This window comes from Nicotiana tabacum, chromosome 10 (assembly GCF_000715075.1).
Source record: "Nicotiana tabacum cultivar K326 chromosome 10, ASM71507v2, whole genome shotgun sequence".
NCBI classification, from domain to species: domain Eukaryota; kingdom Viridiplantae; phylum Streptophyta; class Magnoliopsida; order Solanales; family Solanaceae; genus Nicotiana; species Nicotiana tabacum.
In genome coordinates this window covers 98,838,193-98,861,523 of record NC_134089.1, presented here as the reverse complement: position 1 = coordinate 98,861,523, position 23,331 = coordinate 98,838,193, and the positions used below count along the sequence as shown (strand labels likewise).

The following is a 23,331-nucleotide window of genomic DNA, read 5'->3' as shown; positions in this document are numbered from 1 at the left end:
AAGTTCAGCAGTCAGGAGCCCACTTGGAAAGCACGGGAATACAGTTCAAAATTCAGTAATCAGGCGTCCACCTGGAGAAAAGGGAAAGCATCTCATATTACAATTCAAATCGACAACAAAGGGACTTTACCGGGAGAATACAAGTCAACGAGGCAACAAGAACCACAAGATCAAGTTTGAGGATACAGACAGGATTTTGTAATAGGTCATAGTTTAGTCTATCTTCTTTGTATTTTGACATGGTGTAATAAGGGGTTCATTCAACAGTAGCAGCAACAACAACAACAACAACAATAGTGAAATCATCAGCTTCATGGTAGTCCCAGCTACCAAAACTTCCCGAACTACAGTGACCTGATTCCTTTATAGACAAGGATATGTAGGCAACCTCGGAGGCAGGGTACGGTCAAATTTTTCAATCAAAAAATGCTTCCCACGGAGTATTCAAACGGGCAAAAATCGCTCGTATCCGCTCACTTTATCTTTGCACGAAAACTCTTCGTGTTTCCGAGCAAAGAGGGGCAACTGTGAGCACGTGATTTTTGCCCTATATGAATTACTCCCACAAATTCAAAACAAAATAATTTTTTCCATTGTTTGCAATTTTGTGGATTTTTGTGGCATGTTTTGTCAATTGTTTGCATTTGTCTGTGCATGTTTATTTATTTAATTAAGGAAAAGTACCAAAATATATATTGCATTTGCATTTAGGATTTTACATTTTTTATATTAATTAGCAAATTAGTTGTTTTAAGAAATGGAAAAGTTCACAAAAAATAATTTATCTCTGCACTTTTTAATTTAGTTTTGAATTTTGGTAGATTTTCCTTAAATTTAATTTTTAATTAGTTATGATAATTAGTATTTAGGTTTGATTAGTGTTTTTGATTGGTCAATTTAGTTTTAGGATTTAATTTAGGTTTTAATTTAATTTTGAAAAAAAAAAAGAGAAAAAAAAAAGAGAAAAGTATTTTGAAGAAAAATGAATTGAAAAGAAAAGTAAAGAATTGAAAGGATTTGGATTTTTGGGCCAAAACTCGAAATTCCCCAAGCCCAAACCAAATTCCTTTTTTACATTACCAAACCCGACCGAACAGGCCCAAACTCGTTCCCTCACATGGTCTGCCCCGTCAATAATTCAAACGACGTCGTTTGGAGTTGCCAACTCTAGCTCAATCTGAGCCTTCCATTTCCTTCCATCGAACGACCATCAAGGCCCTTCCCCAAACACATAAAAATGTCCGAAATCCTTGGAGACCAGGTCAGTTCTCAAATTTCCTTTCTCACTTCATCTTCCTCATCTTAAAGAACCCTAGTGCCGCCTCTGATCTCTCCATCGTTTTAGGGTGGTGGCGCCACCTCCAACCACCATCAAAATAACACCCCATGACCCCCTCATTACCCTCTTTCCAAACCCCCACTTTGCACCTTTTGAATGAGGCTAGAACTCGTCGAATCTCAAAATTAGGGTTCAAGCTTTAGAAGCCAAGTCAGAGTTATGTAGGCAAGGATCTTCCTCCAACGTTTCCTCAGTGTTCAAAGTCGATTTGCTCTCAAAATTACATTGTCCGTTTGTTCTTGGAAAAGAACAAGCGAGTGACGCCATTTGGAGATCGAATCAAGGTCAGTCAAGTTCGAGCCAAGTCGGTAAGTTTATTCTTTCCTTTTGCTTTCTTTCTATCTCTTTTCTTCTTCTCCTGGGTTAATTCAGTCGAAAGTCGACCAAATTTTGGGCCAAGCCCCGTCCATCTGTTCTCTTCAGTTGTTCTATTCTAGGTTTAGTCGTTGATTGTGTTTTGTTTGTTACCTTTTTGTTAAATGGCTTGATTCACGGTCTTAATTTAGCTTTTTGATTTAACTTAATTAAAGTAATGTGATAATTTAGTTTAATTCTGCATTAACGGGTAAATTATTGTGGGTTTAAATTTCATTTGTTTTATTTTTAGGCCGTGATGAGTTTTGTTCACATTTTTGTCTGGGAGTCCAAATTATTTCTCTTGTTTTCTTATTTCTCATGACTGGCAGGGTTGGACCTGGGCCTAAGGAAAGGGTTCAGCCCAGGTCTTGCCAGAATTAACTTGTTTGAGCCTTTGGGTCCAAGTGAACCCATTCTGGGCTGGCAGACTAAAGTAAAAATAGGGGTATGGGGGGTAATTTGGGTAGTCCGCTTAGGGGAATCTTTGTATAACTGAAATGGAAGCTTCCTAGAAGCTGGGATAGGGACTGAAGGGGAAAATCTGATAATTACCTAGGGATATCTAAGCTATATTGAAAATGTAAAAAGGGTCTAATTGCAAAATTTCAATTCTTTGAGGCTGCCCTAATGCCTTGCCTATAAAGGCACAGAGACTTGCTATTCAAGTCAAGGGGGAAGAGATAAAATATACATAAAAACGGCTAATTGTTCTACTGTTTCATTGAGTTTTCTTCAATAATCTCTAAAGTTTTCAATTATTGAATATTTCTGATTCACCTAGATTAAATGGCATGAATCTGTGGTCTTAGAGCTTGGTGTTTGAGGTTTTGTTGTTGGGATTACTGTGTTATTAGACTTGGTTTTCGAGTTCTGCTACTACTGTTACTGTCCATTTCTCTGATTATTGCGTTGTTGTTGTTCTGCGTCTTCACCCCTTTTCCTTTTCATTTCCAGGTGCATTTCTGAACCTTTTATGATGTAAATCTCATTTTTTGAGATGGGAAGAAGAATTAAAAGCATGGCTTCAGATTTCTCCTTGTGTTTCATTTTATGTTTCTTATTGTATTCTGTTTAGTCTCCATTCGAGTAACTGAATCCACATGGTTGTATTGGATTTAGGATTATGAAAATTTATTTTTGGAAGACTCGATTAAATTAGATGTATTTTGAACTTGCATTAGCTTTTGATAAAATAGGTGGTAATACATTGATAATATAGCTTATGTTTGAACTACTCTCAAAGATATTAAAAGCAATCATGAAGATATTTGATGCACCGTCAAAGAGCATGTGGATGTATTAGTTTAGAGGTAGTATAGAAATCGAACTGTTTTTCCAATTGATTTGAATGTAAAGATTCAGAAATGAGCATGTTTATTTAGTCTCATAAGTTTCAGTAGTTGCCAACTCATAATGTTTCATTAATTAGCGCATGAATGTGTTGGAACTCGAAAAATGATTTAGAATAATTGTTTGTTTAATTCCAATCATTGCTTCTATGTCTAGTAATTATTAGTTTAACTGTTGAGCTTGTTCAATATCAAGTTCATGGATTTGTGATGCTTGGATTCTCTTGTCACTACGTTTTCCAAATCTGAATTGCTTTTTGCTGTTACCCGGGTTTGGAACATGACCTCTTTGATATCCAATTCGAGCATTGCCCCATGGAAATTGGGCTCTCCGCTTGAGCCCAGGTAGGATCTGTTATGGAACCTAACACTTCGCGTCCTTGATGACTTTTACTGAGTCATTGAGCCTTACATTAGGCCAAGCCCAAATTCAGAAAACTGAAAAGGGAATAGACTTTACTTAGTCTTAACTTTGACCCATGTTTGAGTTCAGCCGAGGTTCTAAAGTAAATGTTATTTCTTTAGCCTTATTTCATTAATGGATCCTTGATTAGTTGAGGTGTTCCACTCAAAACCAATAACAATTTATGTCCCTCATGAGTTAATTTTGAAACCCTTTAATTAGAATGATTCGAGGTGAGCCGTGCCAAACAAAAATGACAATTGCATGGCCCTCATTTAATTAATCTTGTTTTGATCCTTAGAATCCGAGGTGTGCCACATAGTAGAATTTCCATGCCCTCGCAAAGTTGCAAACGCATAGTTGCTTTAAGCGCGTTTATTTTAATAATTTACCTTCCTAAACTCGGGTGCGCATTTATGTGCCCCAAATCCAAATCCTAACAACGTTGTATGAAATATGTCGCGGACTGCGGGTGTATTTATGTGAAGCGGTTCAAAACATGTTTTATGTGACGTTGAATTTTCCTTGAAATTAATTGAAAGCGGTTATAAAGTTGAAATTGACCCATAGGCTAAAACATGTATTAAAATCAGGTAATAAGCTAATTATAACAGTTGAGCGACCGTGCTAGAACCACGGAATCCGGGAAGGCCTAACACCTTCTCCCGGGTTAACAGAATTCCTTACTTAGATTTCTGTGTTCGCGGACTATAATACAGAGTCAATCTTTCCTCGATTCGAGATTTGAACCGGTGACTTGGGACACCATAAAATTATCCCAAGTGGTGACTTTGAATCTTTAAATAAATAAATCTCGTTTCGATTGTCACTTAAATTGGAAAAACTCTTTTATACCCTTACGGAGGTAATAAAAAGGAGGTGTGACACTAGGTTTCACACAAATCCAAAAGAGTCTCACCAGACTGCAGTCAAGAGGATCTTGAGATACCTAAAAGGCACCACTGACCTTTGTATATGGTATCCAAAAGGTAGTAAATCAAACTTAGTGGGATATGTTGATGCTGATTATGTAGGTTTTCTTGTGGATAGAAAAATTACCTCAGGTATTGGTACATTTTCTTGGCTCATGTCTTGTATCTTGGGCCACCAAAAAGCAAAATTTTGTGGCTTTATCTACTTTAAAGTTGAGTATGTTGTTATTGCCTCATGTTGTTCTCAATTGTTATGGATCAAACAACAATTAATGGACTTTGGAATTGATATAGGTTGTATCCCTATCTTTTGTGATAACACCAGAGCAATTAATATGACCAAGAACATGATTCATTATAAAAGAACTAAGCACATAGATGTTAGGCGCCATTTTTTGTGGTACAATTATGAAAAGGGTTTGATCAGTGTGAAATTTTGTGCTACTAATAAGCAAATAGCTAACATCTTTTAAAAAAGCTCTAAGTAGAGATCACTTTGAAAGCAACATGTTAGAATTAGGGATGATTAAGATCACCTAAAAGGAGCTAGTTCTAACTCAATGTTTGGTTAGATAGTTTGTTAATTTTTATAAATAATTAGATTAGATTTTGCTTAGTTTCATACTTTCACTGGTATATTATTGTGCCATGTGCTAAAATGTCTCATTAATATCTAATGATATTATCTCTATTTTCTTAGAAAATTTCAAACTTACACAAGAGAATTCTCAGTGAAGAACCTGGTTCATCAAGATTACATTGTATGCATTATCCACTCCGCATATTCTGAAATAATTGTAATTGGATCATGATAAAAAAAAAGAGCCCCATTTGATCTCAATCTCCCTCAGAGCTTATCCGTTACAAACGAACCAGTTGCACCAAAAGGAGTCCCACACACCATAATTGCCCAGATTCCAGGGAAAACTCCAATGTCTTTTCAAACTGACTTTCCCAATTTGATTAAACTTCTAGGCTTCTAAAAAGCTACAGTTACCTAATTAAACTCTCCGTCTTTAAATTGATTTTGCCTAATCCATTTTCTTACTTCTAATTTTCAGCCGCCAAACAATTCTCTCTATCTATTCTCATCTCTTCTATACACACATACTCTCATCTCTTCTATATACACATCTACACACATCAATGGCAAACTTTTATAAAAATCCCTCATCACCACCCAAAGAATCATCAACTACACCATCTATCACACCTTCAACCATACCCACCTCTAAGAAAGGAAGATTCAAGATGCTTTCTCGTAAAGTAGTCGCTAGAGGAGAAAAAATTAAGAAAATTAATGAGCAATCCAGGAAGAAGAACCCCAAAAATTTGAAGAATTATTTAAGTCTACAATTGAAGAGGAAAAAATTGTTTCATCTGAAACAGATCAGCTAATTTCTGGTTCTAAGATTGTGTCTAATACAATTTCTTGAGTTGCTGAGAATCTGGAGAACAAATTTGTTTTGGTTGGAACTATTGTTGGGGTTGAAATCACTGAATCTAGAAAAATTAGTGGTAGAAATAAAAAGAAAAAAGAAAAGAGAGTGGGGTGCTCAAGGTGATGTGAGAGGAAAGGGAAAAGAAGAAATTTCTAAATCTTCACCTACTCATGCTGAGTTGACTGAGGAGACAGGGGCTATGGTGTTGTGGAGTGCGAATGCTACTGAGGAGAAAGAAAGTTGGAGAGAAGAAGGGGTAGTGGGTCTGCAGATGCAAGTGAAGCTAAGAGCTGGTTAGGTTGAGGAAGAGGTTTCAAGAACCTGCTGCATCTGTGCATGAACCCCTTAAAAACCTACTAAAGCGAGTGTCTGATAGCTACAATCCGAAAAAGAAGAAAATCTTAGGAGTTAAAATCCCTGGAACTGCTAGGGAAAATAAGAAGAGAGATGCTGCCTCTTCTAACCCTGTAGAGACTCCTCCTATAGGAGGAAGAGTTACAAGGAGTCAGAAGAAGTAGAGTGAGGCTAAACTGGAAAAAGGCTTAGCAAAGAGTAAAAGAAAAGATGTTGCAAAAGAGAAGAAGAAAGCGAGTGAGCGTGTTGAGGCAATTGAAATTGAAGAGATGGACCTAGTTCTTCATGATGAAGACAAGGCAGAGGAGGTGGAGGTTATGACTTCAAAGGCAAAGAAAAGAAAGACTTCCAAGAAGAAGTCACCTTCAAATATTGTTGATGCAGAGCCTTCTACCTTGGCAACGAGAACCAGATTTGCTAGAAAATCAAGGAACGTACAAGTAGTGGAGGAAGAAAAAATTGAAGAAGAAGAGTAAGCTGATGAAGAACATGACAAGATGGTTAAATTTGGGAAAAGAACCATCTTGAAAGGTAGACTCCTCAGGGACTTGGAGGAGGAAGGCATGGTGATGCTATTGGAAAAACTACAACTTCAGGGATGGAAGGATATGATCCTTCAAATGGAAGGAAGACTTGCCAGAACTGAGATTGTGGAGTTTATGGCAAATTGTAAAATAAAAAATGGCAGGGTCACCAGTGTAGTGAATGGGGTAACTGTGAGCTTTAACGACAAGGAATTAGGATAGATTCTAGGAGTACCTGCTGAAGGGTACAATGATTACACAAAGTTGAAATGGCCAAGACTAGAAAACCTCCCCACTTCCCTTACCATTACAAGGATTTACTAACAATAACGAAGAGCTACAGTCCAAGCCTGTGTATAAATGTGAGACGAAGCCTGCCCACACAATGCTTTTTTTAATTTGTCAGCAAGGTCGTGTTGCCCAGGAATGAAAGAAGCTACATTGCCACCTTCATGGATTTGGTCCTTATGATTCCTGGATAGTAGAAGGCCGATCAATTGGCCTGGGTTTTTCATCCATCTCCTTGATAGGGTTCTAACTGGCACCAAAACTCATTCCATATCCTATAGTTTCATTCTCACTAATCTGCTTTCTCACTTCAAGTTACCCCTCAAGAAATGGATGTTAGTACAAGCAAAGATCACTTTAGGGCCAACCCCCTTGACTGCATGTGACTACGAAGTCCATACTGCTCTCAAAGAACCTAGTTCATCTAAGAAGGTGCTTGTGAAGAACATAATGAGAGCCTTGGTGTAGAAGAGTTGGGGCTAAGGATGCTGATATTGAGAGGTTGAAGAAGAGGCTAGCTAAAGTAGAAACTGAGAGGGATGCTCTCTGGACTGAGCTTGTAAAGGAAAAGGAGAAAAATGAAGACATTCTTCATGATATGTTGAAACTGCTTCAGTCTAGAAACCAAGAACCTGGTCCTTCCTAGCCTAATTAGAAAACCAGTGACTTGAATGGAATTTTTTTGTTCTTTTTGCTCATGATGCAGTACTGTTATTTCCTTATATGTTTTGTGGATGACTATTATCAATGCTAATCAACTACTTTTACTCTAATTGTTTGTTGATGTTTCTTAGATGGCTAATATCCTTAGATTGATAAAGAGAAAATTGAATCATGATTGTATTTGAAGTAGCCCTAGTGGCCATGAGTAAGATCTAATAAAATTTGTTATCTAATGTAATTATGCAACTTTTCGATGATGCCAAAAGAGAGAAGATAGGACGAGCTTTTTACTTTGGACCGTGATGTTTAAACCTGATGAACTTGGTCCTGGATGATTTGTGACTTTAAAATGGAAAGCGTTCTAACATTGTGTTGCTGTTGAGTTATGTTAAAACATGTCGCATGCTTATGAAAAGCATAGAGTTTGTCATCATCAAAAATTGGGAATTTGTTGGCCTAAGTAAGTTTGTTTTGATGATTGACAAAGGAACTTAAGCATGAACCAGGTCCATATATAGTGTACACAGACACGGGCAGATTCAAGCTCAAAGCATGCACGTGAAGGAGATAAGCTTAAGTAGTTATATCTGATATCTCCGGAACGAAAAGGTTGCATAACTGATAAGGAGCAGGACACCTTACTCGAAGAAAACTCTATCCTAGATAAGGGAGGAGTTGGAAGTTAAAGATAACTAGAACTCTTCCGCCATGGAAGAGTAAAGCATTAGAACTCTAGTTAATCTTATTCTACTACTCTGTATATTTCAGGATGTTTTCATTTTATAGGTACGCACAAACGCTGAAGTTAAACAAGAGTTGAGAGCAAAATAGCAAGGCATTTTGCAAGCAATTCATGTGTGATTTAAGTGTGCGACCTGAAACTACATGAACCAGATAGAACTCTTCCGCCATGGAAGAGTAAAGCATTAGAACTCTAGTTAATCTTATTCTACTATTCTATATATTTTAGGATGTTTTCATTTTACAGGTACTCACAAGCGCTGAAGTTCAACAAGAGTTGAGAGCAAAATAGCAAGGCATTTTGCAAGCAATTCTTGTGTGATTCAAGTGTGCAACCTGAAGCTACATGAACCAGATAGAAGAACCAATTCCAAGTGTCTGTCTTTTATTCTAGTTCAATTGTAGTAGGGCTTTTGAGTTGTACCTTTCAGCTTTTTCTAGAAGCATTTGTACTAGGTACTCTGAATGTATTGTTCAAGTTAGAGTTAACTTGAAATTTTCGCAACAGTCTGAGGCGGTTACCTTAAAGGATTAGAGGTAATTCTTAGATTTACAAGAGTTTTGTAATGTTGTGTTTGGCTCAGTCATTTAGTGAAGTATTGGAAAAAATCCTACTGAGTAGTAGGTCGTGATTTTTTCACCTTTTGAGCCACGTGTTTTCCATTTACTTTCTGCATTTATTTTTCCGCAACAATAGTATAAGGAACACATAGAAGAACCAGGTCCTTATATTATATATGCACGTGAAAAATTGAACACCACACAAATCACCCCGCTCTTGTGTTTTATTGAAGTATAAAACATCAGTTATGAACTTGTGATTAAAGAATATATTAATATTTCGTTTTGCCAATTAATTTGTCAACGTTTATTTAGAGTTATGTGGAGTTCAATTGAATTATATATAATTTACTTTTATAAAAGTTGAAATTTAGATACTCTATTAAATTCACCTAAAATAATAGCAACTTGAAATTCTTCTAATGTATCAAAATGACAAAGAAGTACTACATTTGGCTTTAGGAAAATGAGATGTAATACTGATTTTAGGAACAACGAGAGTAAATGTGGATTGCTCAACATGCAATTATCAATCACCAAAATAAAGTAACTAGATAAATAAACCAGTCATTCAGCCACTCTCCTCGCGGAAGAAACCAAGAATTATACTGCCAGTAGTCGCCGCAGAGATCCGCTGCCATGGCAAAGCTTTTAGTTGTTGCTGCTCTTCTCTTGTGCTTGTTAGTTGTTGCAAGTCCAACACCTTCACCGTTACCACCACTGTGACGGAGGACGACATCGAAAATCAGGGGTCGCAAAGGTGCCAAGAGCAGATCCAGAGGCAGAGGTTGAACCGCACTGCAGGTAAAACACATTTTTGTGTATGTAAATATATTTATATATTATTTTAAGAAATAATATCCATACATATAATAGATCAATTTAGACACTGTTGGAATAAGGTAAATATATAAATTTGTGACAGAAAGTTGAGCCTTAAAAGCAACATAGTTCTACCCTCAAATTCATTTGCTAATTGAATTAAAGCAGTATACATTTTCCGTAACCTTAAGTCATTAATTGCGGGCAGGGACAGATATGGCGTAACTCAAAATAAATTTCAAACTCATGAGTAAATTAAATGGATTGTGGTAGAATTTAGAATCTATAAATTTTAATTCCATGGGCTCTGATGTAGGATGTACCTTTCAAGAAGCCGTCAATATTATGGCGGGACAGACGACGAAGAGAGCAACCAAGGACAGGAGCATCTCCAGCAGTGCTGCCAGGAATTGAGGAACATGGACACTCAATGCCGCTGCGAGGCACTCAGGAGAATGGTGGCGCAGCAGCGTGGCGGCCGCGGCCAAGAGGCAGAGCGCATGTCAGAGAGAGCTCGTTACCTCCCCCGCATGTGCAACATCCAGCCTACTCACTACCGCTTCTAATTAAGCTGAACCAACATAGCGTTTAGTATAATAAAACACACCATCGTGTGTGAGCTATGTTAGAGATCTGCTTTGTCTAACTAGTACTATTTTATGTTTTGGGTGCATGTAATAGAGGGTCCACATATATAAAGGTGGCCAAAGGCGGACCTAGAATTTGAGTGACGCTGGGACACCACTGCTTTTAGATATGCTAATTACCGGTGGCAAAGTTTGACGTACTAATTCTTTGAAAACATAATGTTTATGATACATGTCAAGAAAATAGAAATTTAATATTTACTAACATAACTAATTTGGTAATACTATAAAATTATCCGCTCCTACTTGAACTCGTTGTAATCATAATATATGTAAACCGTGCAAAGTTTGAATTTTAATGTGTAAATTTTTGTATAAAATATCTCAATTGATTCTAGCTAATTAGATGTTAATCAGTTAAATGTTTAGGTATCACTAATTAAAATTGAGAAAATATATATCTTGCTGATGCATAGAAAATCATAAGCCACTTGTAAATTTCCATATGGAAAACATGCATCAAATTGTCCAAGTTATTTTGCATTTTACTATCTTCAAAAGGTAAACTTTATTGATAATTATATGGATCCAACTTCACTCTCATTCTTGTAAAAATAATATGTTTTACTTCCCATCATGCTTAGTTCTTTGATTTACCTCTTTAAATTTTTCTCCCAGATGAATAGGAGGTAAAACTTTTAAAGAAAGATAAAGTTCTAAACAAGGTGAATTTGAAAAAGAATAAAATATATCAATACTTAGGGAGTAGTAGTAACGTAACAAAAAAAGAGTAGTAAGTATCGTGAATATATTAAGAAAAAGTAACCCCCCACCCCCCCCCCCACCCCCAAAAAAAAAAAAAAAAAAACTTAAAAGTAGAAGATGATATGCACATGGATTCGATCTCGGGTATTCCAGGACAAGAGCTAAGTTGCACAGGATGCTATTACCAGTCCTACAGCGCAACTATCATGTTTTGAGGGGGCAAGGAAAATATATGGGGGTCCTCACTATACATATAGCTATTTATAATAGATATATACAGGATTTTTTTCTAGGCTAATGGAGTCCCATGACCCCTTAATCCCTAGTGTAGGTTCTCCTCTGAAGGCGGCCATGAATGTGGAAGACTCGTTTTATATAAATAGAATATCTGGCTTCCACCTCTATTGCATGTGAATTAAGTCCGAAAGAAAACTACTTCCTATTTATTCTCTCTCTCTATATATATATATATGAATGAAGTTGGTCCTTACATAAAGCGATTTGACCGTCTCTAAAATCAAGAAACATGTTGGGTGTGCAGTCAAAATTTCACATTGGTAATTCAAAATATTAGGAACCTACATATAAGGTTTTGGAATCTCTTAATAGTGTGAGGCTTTTTGGGGAAAATCGTCCAAGCTTGGCCCAAAGCGGATAATATCACACCATATTAAGAGTATTTTTGGGCCATTTCGGCCTAACAGCTGGAAAATTATGTGGGTTTGTTCCAAATCATATCATGTTAATTAAGATTATCTGTTGCGGAAGATCGTAAGTTAATTAGCATACAATCACACACACACACAAAGCAAATAGAGAATACAAATCAACACAAGAATTTAACAAGGCTCAGCTAAGCCTAATCCACTAAAAGAAAAAAACAATACAATCTATAGAATCCCCGACTACAATCCCTATATTTAGATCTCAAATAGTCACAAACCTATAATAGAACGGTTTCCCAATTTGACAAGGAGAATAAGTTTTCATTTCCCAAATCTATTAGGACAAATGGGTTTTCCCAAAGTTATAGGAATTATGGGTTTCCCAAAAATACAAGTAAATAATTCAAGCCACAAATAACAATTCTTCCCTTTGGCTTGAATTCTCTTCATCAATAAGAACAATGTCTCTCTACCTTGTTCTCAGCCTTCGCAAAGGCTCTACCCATTTCCGTGCACATCAACCAAGTCAAGGCAACACCTAAACTTGTTAAGAAAATCAATCTCTCCAGCGACAACACTAATCTGTCGATTTGATTCTGTACTCGGAATAGCTTCCGGATAGCTATAACACTCAAATGCATCAATGGTCATTGCAACCACCGAAGCAAATCCTATAGGATTCGTATATCCAAGAAGATTCACATCAACTACGTTTGCAAATATTTGCGGTTGGTTGATCACTTCACTCTCTTCTCTCTGCCTGTTACAATACTATCTTGATCAATATTTTGCACCTCCTCCGTTTCCTCGACTTTAGAACTATTAGACTGAGTTAGTGAAGATTCAATTTCTATCTCTATGCGATCACTGACACCACGATCTGTTTCTGTTTTTGCCTTCTCCCTCTGACTGTCCAGTGAGGCGGATTCATTGAGTGTCACATCCCTACTGAGAATTAACCCTGAAGTCTTTTGATATGTGCATCACAACCTATAACCTTTCACTCCAGTGGCAACCTAGAAAAATTGAAACACACTTATTTGCCATGTCAATTAGAGGTGTTCAAGAGACACACTTTTATAAGGACGAGATGTCTGTTTAATAACTGGTGCCAACTTTAAGTGTCTACTTTTGTATTTTACCTATATTTCATATATCTAATTATAGCTATATTTTAAGTGTTTATCTTGTCGCACCTCCTTTTTCCGCCCCCGCGAGGGTGCAAGGGAGTTTTCTCCAATTGAAGGACAGTCGAAACGGGATTTATTTAATTATTTAAGAGTCGCCACCTGGGAATTTTAAGGCGTCCCAAGTCACCAATTTTAATCCCTGAATCGAGGAGAATATGACTCTGTTTATTATTCTGCGAACCAAAAATCCTGAGTAAGGAATTCTGTTAATCCGGAAGAAGGTGTTAGGCATTTCCGAATTTCGTGGTTCTAGCACGGTCGCTTAACTGTTTTATTATTGGCTTAATTATCTTGATTTTTATTAAAAAAAAAACTTCTTATTACGTGATTTTTTCTACCGTTTTTACTTATTGTGGTTAAGAACCCTTCTTTGAATCGAATTACGCGTACGTATATTCGTGTTATAAATTTAAAAAATGCGGAATTGTGTCACGCGTACGTGTACACAATAACTTTTGATAATATTTATTGAGTAATCATTTTTCGAAATTATGTCGAATCAAGAATATTTGTTTTTCTGAATAATGAACCGTACATCTCGGTTTTTTATGAAATTGATTTAACGTCTTTGAAAAAAAATCCTTTTATTAAATATTCGTTCGAAATTGCGCGTACGCATAATCCGAATTTTTTGCTTTTAAAAATATAATCAGGGTACGCGAACGTATCCCTAATCGCGTGACATATTTGTAATGATATTATGGAATTTCCACAAAAATATTTGTTATATCACGAGAAATCTCGTTTTAAGATACTCTTTAATTTTTTGGAAAAGAATCCACAATTTATTAAATGTTGACCATTGATTATAATTTCCGAATATAAATTATATTCATTCTAATTATTCAAATTCAAAGGACAGAATAAAAATATGATTAATACTATCTTTAAAACAAATATGACATATATATATATATGCCAAGGAATAAATTACATATGAAACTAAAAATGAATGATTCATAAAGGAAAGGAAATATTTTCCAAGAATTTTCATTATTACTTGATGCAAATTCTATTTTTTAATTACCAATGATTTAAAGTGTTGCCATTTGTGTATATACAACTCAACTTATTCTCATATACTCGTTTTAATCTTAATAGATGAAATTAATCTACTTAGTTATGCCTATGATTGAGTTAGGATAGATATAGATATAATCAAACCAATTTGATTCTCAATCTATGTGAATTATTACTGAAATCCTGATGTTATTACTGAAAAATCAGAACCTACAGCAAAACAGATTCTAAAATCTGTACAAACTTAGTTATTCTTCTGATTTACAGCTATAACCAATCCTATTAACCTCCTAATACAATTGTATTTGACCAACTTTTGTAAACTTGAATCCAAACTTGACATTACAGCAATATTTCACTGAATTCAGAACTAACAACATATTACTGAAATTATCACAACAATTCAGACTGGACCTAACACTGAACTAGAATCAAACACACACAGGATCATTGTCAATACTGACAATGTCCTGAAACCTTAATGTTCAGACAATAACATATATACAACCTTTATTATGACAGATTCATATAAACCAGGATGATTTAACTGACGAGTATCTACAATATCTGTCAACAAACAGTACATAATGATAGAAAACAGGTTGTTTCAATCAGTATTATTATGAATGAAAATTCATAATATAACTAATCGACGAACTAAATCGAGTCGATTATACACAATGTAACTAAGCATAATCAATCAGAAACAATTCACATTTAAAATTAGGTAGACGGGTAGGAGACAGTACGATAATAACAGATGGAAAAATTACACGGACTAAAACAAACACAAAAATACATGTATAATACACAAAAATAAATAGAAAAAATACCTATGAATCTTCAATTTTATTCCGACTCGAACTCAACTTGGATTTCGGATTTTTGTTTGAAATCAAACTGACCTTAGTCGAAGTATTTTCCACTGAAAATACTTCGACTAAGGTCGATTGAACCTCAATCTTCACTTAATCTGAACAGAATCCAAAAGTTTAGTATTTTTAGGGTTCTTAAAAAAACTCGATTTGGGATTTAACCATTTCTGGTCAGATTCGAGAAGAACCAAAGATGTTCTAGGCACGAGGGAGGCCAGAGGGTTAACTGGTGTGAGTTTGAAATGGATCTAAGTTTGTTCTTGTTTGGTCCGAATCTTCAAAAGAAGATTCGAGAAGTTCCGAACTGATTCGAACCAAACAAACGATAGATCCATACTTAGGGTGACTAGGGGAAGCTATGGTGTCGGTTTGGGACTGTTAGGTTTAGATCTGAACTTGGCTCGAATCTTCAAATGAAGATTCGAGAACTTTCGGGGAGATTCGAACCAAGCGGGTAACATATTCGTATAGAGGGTGTTCAGGGGGTTCTGGGGTGTCAAGATGGTGACCCCTAGTCACCCTAAGTATGGATCTATCGTTTGTTTGGTTCGAATCAGTTCGGAACTTCAGTGATACTCAAGTCCTAGACACTATCAAGGGTGAGATAAATCCTGGATATGCAAGGTGGTTCGAAAAGCGGTCTCGCGTGGATGATGTACCAGAACCTGAGCTAAAAAGGCCAACAAAAAGACCCCATGTTCAAAACTGCCTGGATTTTAATCCAGGTCCGATTTTTGTATAACTTTTTTTTTTTAATTTTATTTTATTATTTTCTAATTTCATTATTAAAAAAATCTTAATTAAAATTATAAAAACAAAATTACTATTACAAAGATATTAATTACCTTTTTAACAACTATTAACACATAAACAACGTTAATCACACAGTGGAAAGAAAATAGAACAAAATGCATATTTTTATGATTTTATTTAAATTAACTTAATTAAATGCATACTTAAATCCTAGATATACATGAAACATGTATTTTTATTTTAATTTTGTTTAATTATAACAAAGCAAACATTTTACGGACATAAACAAATATTTAACACCACGCAAATTCAGAAATTACACAGCAAAAGAAATTTATTTTGATTTATTTTGGAGTAATTTTTCGTAAAGCAAAAATCACGTGCTCACATATCTTATATCAAGAACATCAAAATCGATATGATTGTTTTAAAGTTATATTATACATCGAGATAGTATACACGCAAAAAACATGCCCGGGATTAATTTGTCTTTAATAAATGGATTAACTGGTTGAAAAGAACTTGCAAGTTATTAGAGTGACAAAAATAATGGAGTAAGACAAAGGAGTGCAAATAGGAAATGTTTGTTTTAGCACAAGGTTTCACATGTTATCCAGTCTGTATTTTGCTATACGCTTGGAAAGGGAAAAAGATAAGGTTAAATCCTATTTCCTCTTCGTCATATGATACAGTTCGTTGATTGAACTAAAACCCGGCCGTTGCCAAATGTTAATTGATTCAAGACCAGTTACAAAATGCTGCCAATTTTGATATAAAAATTAGCAGTAGCTTGAGAACTGAAGAAGTTCAACACAATTTCATATGTTAAAAAGACAGAAGATTCATCAACTTAAATAACCTATCCGCTAAATTTGCTTATAAAATATTGAAAAAGTTAGTAGCAAAATAAAGAAGTCATAGTAAATGTGCACATTTAAAACCAATAGGGGACGTCTACTCCTTACGTAAAACCAGGACCATGTGTCGACAATTCAGCACCGGGAGGTAAATTTGCTTTAAGCTGCTCAACACACTCTCTGATTGCCTTCTTGTTCACTAGGGATGCACACTTAGGGTGTCCCTCTGTGTCAATGATCATCTTCTTAAGAGATCGGGCAATTCGCAGCAAATGTAAAGCAAGATTACAATCACTTGAACACCCAATAAAACCAACCAACTTCACCACCTCAAGACGTTTGTGACAGAACTTAGTAGCTTCTTGTGCATTACGATCAGCAGCGCATGCTTCTGTCAGGGACTCCCGCAACTTTTTTTTGGGGGGTGTGGGGTGGGGGTGGGGGGGGGGGGGGAACTCTATAAAATAGCTAGATAGGATTTAGCTTTCACGTCTCTCCGTGCCTGGAAGGAAAAATACCTGTCAAAACAAAGAAATAGGCATATTAGTAAAACGTTAAGTCGCATTAAACCAAGAAAGGGAGGATCAATTTCAAGTGAATACACTAACTCTACAAAGCTAATGGTTTGCGTACACACTACCCTCTCCAAATCCCACTAATGAAATTTTAATGGGTCATTGTTGTTGTACACTAACTCTACAAAACATGTAACGGACAACAGTGAGCCCAAAAAGGAGAGGCGAAAAAAGGAAAGGAAAGGGTGGCAGGAACAAAACACACCAAAGTTTGATTTTAATAAATACACCAAAACGACTTTCCACTAATAGACGATAAACTAACACCAACTCTACCTGGATGGCCTAGACAGTTTATCAGAAAGCATTAATCAAAGACAAAGCCAATAAAGAATATATGCATCCTTATAATGTTTTTATTTTATAACTGTGGTATCTGGGCCAGCTTGCGCGCACCTCGACTAATTCCACGGGAAGAAATCACTTAGTGTTTCTGTGTCTCTGCTAGAATTTGAATCTGAGACCTCAGATTCCCAACCCACTTCATTATACACTAGGCCACACCATTGGGTGCATGCATCCTTATAATGTTAATCATCAATATAGCATAATCGTAGTTAGGCTTAAACAGCATGAGAGTCCATTATGAAAATGGCAGTTAAATGTGGCAAATGCAACTTTTATGTTAAATTCTGCTCAAGTATCATTTCAAATTCTGAAATATTTCAGGAAAACTTGGTAGGAGAAATATCTAACCTATGCATCGCAATCTCAATCTACATATGTCTGACTACTCATCAATGGTAGTTGTTAAGCCTAACTGTGTATATATCCTGCTTTGCCAAACTGCACTTAAGAGCATGCAATTCAGTGGGACTGAGTCGTTCATAAATTTTGGGTAGTCCTTAATTTTTCACCAGGAAGAATTTTGGATTCTGTCTAGAATTTTGAGACAACAGAAAATTGTCATGCCCCCCCCCCCCCCCCCCCCGCCCCAAAATTCTTTGAATGGGAAACAAACAAGATCTCAGCAAGTGAACTCGGTGTTATTAAAAGCAAGCGCTTCTGCGCTTTAAGCGAGGCGCAACCTTTGTGCTTTTCTAGTCCTAAAGCGAGGCATGAGTTAAAAAGCACATGCTTCAGGCCCAGAAGTGAGAGGCGACACGAGCGAGAAAAGCTCACTTAAGCAAGGTCGACGGCTGCCTAGGGTTTTATTTTAAAAAATTTCAAATACACTTGTACGCGACTTCTCTTCCAATAATCTGCTTCAAGTGGACTGCTCTTCCTCTTCACTTGAATGTTGCGACTTCTTTCGAGGTAAGTTTCTCTTCTCTTTCTTCTCTTCTCTTCTCTTCCTCTTCTTCTTTTCTCTGCTTTACCTGCTTCCACTCGACTCCTCTTTTATTATCTTCTCTTCTCTTCTCTCTTTTTCTATTCTTCTTTTCTATTTTTTTGTCAGTTCTTCGACTTCCAAGAGTTATTTTCTATGTTCTGCTCTTCTTTTTTCTCTGTTCTGCTCTGTTTTTTCAAAATCTCTGTTGACTGTTCTGCATTTTTTTCTCTGTTTTCACTATTCTATTTTTTTTTTTTTTTTTTGGTAATTGTAGTAAATTCTGTCTTTTTATTCAATGGCATCAAGCTAAAAAGCTAGGTATTAAATATTTCAATGTCTTTTTGGTCATTTATCTATGCCTATTTAATATTTTTTAGTTATGTATTAAATTGCGCTTCACATGAAAAAAAATGCGCCCTTCGCTTCACGCTTCTTGCTTCAGTGAAGCAAAGCCTCGTCGCTTTTTTCCACTTCTCGCTTTCCAAAACACTGAGTGAACTATAAAAAGCATTTTTTCCTTCCATATTCTAATACCCTGTCAATCAAGAATGCAATTAGTTCAACTGCACTGGAATCGGATCCTCTTTCTCAGTGGCACTGCATACAGTACATACCAAGACAGTCATCCATTCTCTGAACCCTCTTCAAATGGTGTTCTTGGTAGCTCCCAAATATATCATGTATAGGACTATAATGCACGAATAAAACAGATTCTGTTATCATTCAATTTACTAAGTGCTATTTACTATTGCACGAACATTTTATGTAAATAATGTATGGTTAGACTTCCTCATCATACCATAATAGTGATGATGGTGCGTGAACATACATGATCTTTCTTTTTCTTGTAAAGCAATATCATAAAGGCAAAATCCCACATTTTAGAGTCAGCCATGGTATACTTTCTTTGATTACTTCATAAGTGAACAAGATTACACAAAGATTACGTTCATTCTTTTAATTACTGCTATAAAACTGGGAGTAATAAAATTTGTATTCGTTGATATCTGACATGCAACTAGTGTTATGATAGTAACGGCTCGTAGAACAACACGATCCCAAAGCAATTAATTATGTACCTATCTCATTGCTTACTTATTACGCGGGCTAAATACTTAAGTAGATCTAATCTTCTTCTTTTTTAAAAGAATACGCTTTTTCAATTGAGCAGGCATTCTCTAATATATTAAGCTTTTAGATGAGTTTTAAAATGTTTATACAATCAGCAGATCATTTCAAAGAACACCTAAGCTTAACCATCTTTAAGACTTTTCGTCATATAGCTCATAGAGGGCAAGAGCCAAGAGCATGGCATGGCATAAAGGAGAAGAATATGAGACAAGAACTTTTACCTTGATGGTTAACCTGGACAACCGAGGAGAACACTTAGTCAAGAATGCGAAGAAGCAAAGGCCATCATCCTCTTCTAAAGTGATGTCCAATTCCAACTCTTTCAGATTGTACAGTTGAGGATGTTCACTGGGAATCTCCCCTATCCTGCAACCTTTTGTGACACTTTCAGTTTAAGCTTCTTCAGATTTCGACAATAGCTTGAGTGCTTGTGATCATCAAAAATAAAAGAGCCAGCATAATCACCTCCGATAGTTAGCTCAGATAAGAGGGGAACTTTCTTGAAAGGCGCTTTGATATCACGTCCAATGTATGTAAAAGACACAAGACCTGGAGCATGAACCTTCATAGTCTTCAAAGAATCACAATTTGATATTTCCATGGACCTTAACTTAGTTAACGAACCAGCAACTTTCAAACGCTTCAGAGACTTTGAGGCTGAAATACACACTTGCTCCAACACAGGGCAGTGTGACAAAAGAAATTCAACAACTTCCTGTGTTATTCGGATGTTAACAAATCGGAAAGATTTGAGAGTAGTCAATGTTTTCAGCAACTTAACCTCGCCAGAAATCGACAACAGCTTTTGCACATGAGGAATGCTATAATTCCTCCAAAGTCCAGTGCTGTCAAGAGGACCTGCCGCCATGTTTAGTTCAAATACTTTGACCTGGCTTTCCATTGCAAAATTAATCCAGCCATCAATATCATGGTTGACTTTGCGTTGCCTTTCTACTGCAAATTCAGTATCCTTGTTGGGGCGATAACTAATACTTGGATAGACAAAACCAACTTTGAACTGCTCAATAGATTCACCCTGATGCAATTTTAAGCCTTCATTCACCGAATTTATAAACTTTTCTGCTGCCTCAAAATCCAATGTGCCTTCACTATAAAACTGAATACTGCAAGTTGTATACTTCCATAAGTATCTCCATCGCTGCGAGAGAATACAGGTCCTTGCTGCCTCTTGGAAGGTAAGACAGGAAAGAATGGCAATAAGCAACTCATCAGGCAAGTTGTCAATCCCACACTTGAAAAGATTCTGCATGAAAGAAAAAAGATACTAACTCCTTATATATTCATTAGCCTAGGACTGGAATAAAAGAATATTAAAGGTAGAACCGGGGGTTTGCGGCAAAGGGTGGTGGATTTGTGTCTTAGGTCGTAGGTTCAAGCCCCACACCATGCAAAGCAAAGCCTGGTATTTAAGTGGAAAAGGGTAGAGGGGCGGGCCCAAAGGGTCCAAAGGTTGCGGTTGGTCCAAAGGGTCAGCCCCATACGAATATCTCGGTCATAAAAAAAAACCAGGGGTTTAAAAGCATATTACCTTCTGATGCTTACTACAGCGATTAAGAGGCATCACATCATCCGTCTTTCTTTTTTTCTTTTTGATAAGTAAATCCCTCTTTCTTTTTATTGAAAAGGGCATCACGTAGTCCATATTTTATATATTTTTTTTTATAAGGGCATCAGAATCATCCTACATCCAAATGATAACAAAGACAGTTTCAGCAGAACTATCACTAAGCTACCATAAATTACGCACAAAAAACATGCCTCAATCCGAATTCACAATAGAAATCCATAATAGAGACTTGAATTTTGTGTGGAATTATTGCAACTGACAGAAGATAAGAACCCCAAATCAGTGCAAAGAATGCAATTTATAATATAAAAAATCAGTAAATATGATGCAAAGATCAGAACTTTTAACGAATGATAGGGAAATAAAGCTAAAAATTCAAATATTTGAACTTTCTGTGATTTATATATCAGATAGATTACGTACTAATCAAAAGAGCAATCGTTTTGTTTCATAATTAAAAAGCTAGCTGTTCAAGATCGAGAAACATATTCAACGAAGCAAAGATCAGAATTTTCTATTCAATTTCCAGAAACACTCTTTCCCAATTAAGTCAAAGTTGAAGAGGTATGGTTCCAATAATAGGGGAAGAATGAGACGAAGCAATACCAAAACAGAAAAGGGTCAAAACTGTCGAATATTGTTTAAAATTGCCCTTTGTTCCAATAATAGACGGCTGACCACGTATCGCTTTCAGATTCAATGGACCCATGCCCAATTATAAAATACCCAAACCCTCTCCTATGTGCCCCGTTACCCGACTCTAAAACCCCTATCTAAAAATAAAAATAACCCCACAGACCCCACTCCTTCACCTTCCCGTCTTCTCTTTGCTTCCCTCACCTCACCCCAGGTGGGCGTTTGGACATAAGAATTGCAAAATTATAAAAAAAAAAAAAAAAAAAAAAAAAAAAAAAATGATATTTGAAAATTAGAATTGTGTTTGGACATTTAGTTTGTTTTGAAGTTTTATTGATCTGAGTGAAAATTTTGAAAAATAACTTTTTGAATTTTTTCAAATTTTCGAAAAATTCTAAAATTTATCTTCAAGTGAAAATTGAAAATTTTATGGTCAAACAATGATTTTGAAAAAAGTAAAATTTTTTCGAAAAAAATGAAAAAATCTCATGTCCAAACGGGCTCCAAGTCTGCTACAGTAGACAGTGTCCAATTGATAGATTTGCTGGTACAGCTTCTTCCAAGGAAATTGTTGTTGTTTATTATTCTCAGCAGCAAAGGATCTGAGGGCATCAATGGAAGACGGATCCCAATCTCTACGGCAAAGGAATCCCCAAAAAAGGTTCAACACTATGTTTGGATCATTATTAATCATTGTTTTATAATGTATTGTATTGTATCGTTTTATGGATACAATGTTTGAATAGATTGTATCGTTTGTTGTTGTTAAATAACATTTTTGTTGTTTAGTTTGAATGCATCGTACTGTACTGTAACTGATAAGTTCACTAAAATACCCCCAATTATTTTTAATAAAATTTATCAAGAATTACACATAAAAATAATTTAAGAAAACATCTTTCTACTAATTTATCATTGATTACGTAGCTTGGAAACAAGAGCAAAAACATGAAAAAAAGGATTGACTAATATTAGCCAAAAAAATTATGGAAAGTGACAGAATCATACGGAGATTTGGATAAAAAGAACGGGGCAAACCAACTCTAGAAACAATGAAAGAAGACAAAGTGGGTCAATAGGTTGGAGATTTGGAGTTTAAATAAAAAATTATTAAATGATAAAATAGAATTATGGAGTAATAAGTAAGGGCATAATTGAAAAAAAATAGGAAACGATCCTACCAATCCAAATCAGTTGTTTCATAAAATGGGGTTTTTAGTTGTTCCGGAACAATGTATTTAGCAATACAATACAATCAATTTTAAATGAACAATCAAAACAAATATTATTTTGGGATAACAATACAATACGATACAATGGCTAATAACCATCCAAACAAGCGGTAAATAAGAGACTAAACTTCTCACAGGTCATCACAAAGCAAAAGAGTGTTAGAACACTGTATTCAAAACCAGTAAATCAACAAACGTTAGTTTAAAAAAAAGCAGAAAAAATTCCGAGCCCACAAGTTTCTTGTGTTTCCTTAAGGAATTTAATCCCCTCATAATGCCCAAGGTTCCGGATTAATTCCTCCTAGAATAGAACGAAATATCTATTCTGTGATAGCAGCACTTCAAATTACAGAATTTAGGCAAACTCAAATGGCGGAGCAAATCACACACAGTGCTTACGTTTTGTGTT

At 35.8% G+C, this 23,331-nt stretch overlaps 1 pseudogene; it reads right to left on the bottom strand.

The window, feature by feature from the left end:
- Positions 1-16,460: 16,460 nt before the first annotated feature.
- On the bottom strand, positions 16,461-21,925 carry LOC142165269 (F-box/LRR-repeat protein At3g03360-like; annotated as a pseudogene).
- Between the last annotated feature and the right edge of the window lie 1,406 nt (positions 21,926-23,331).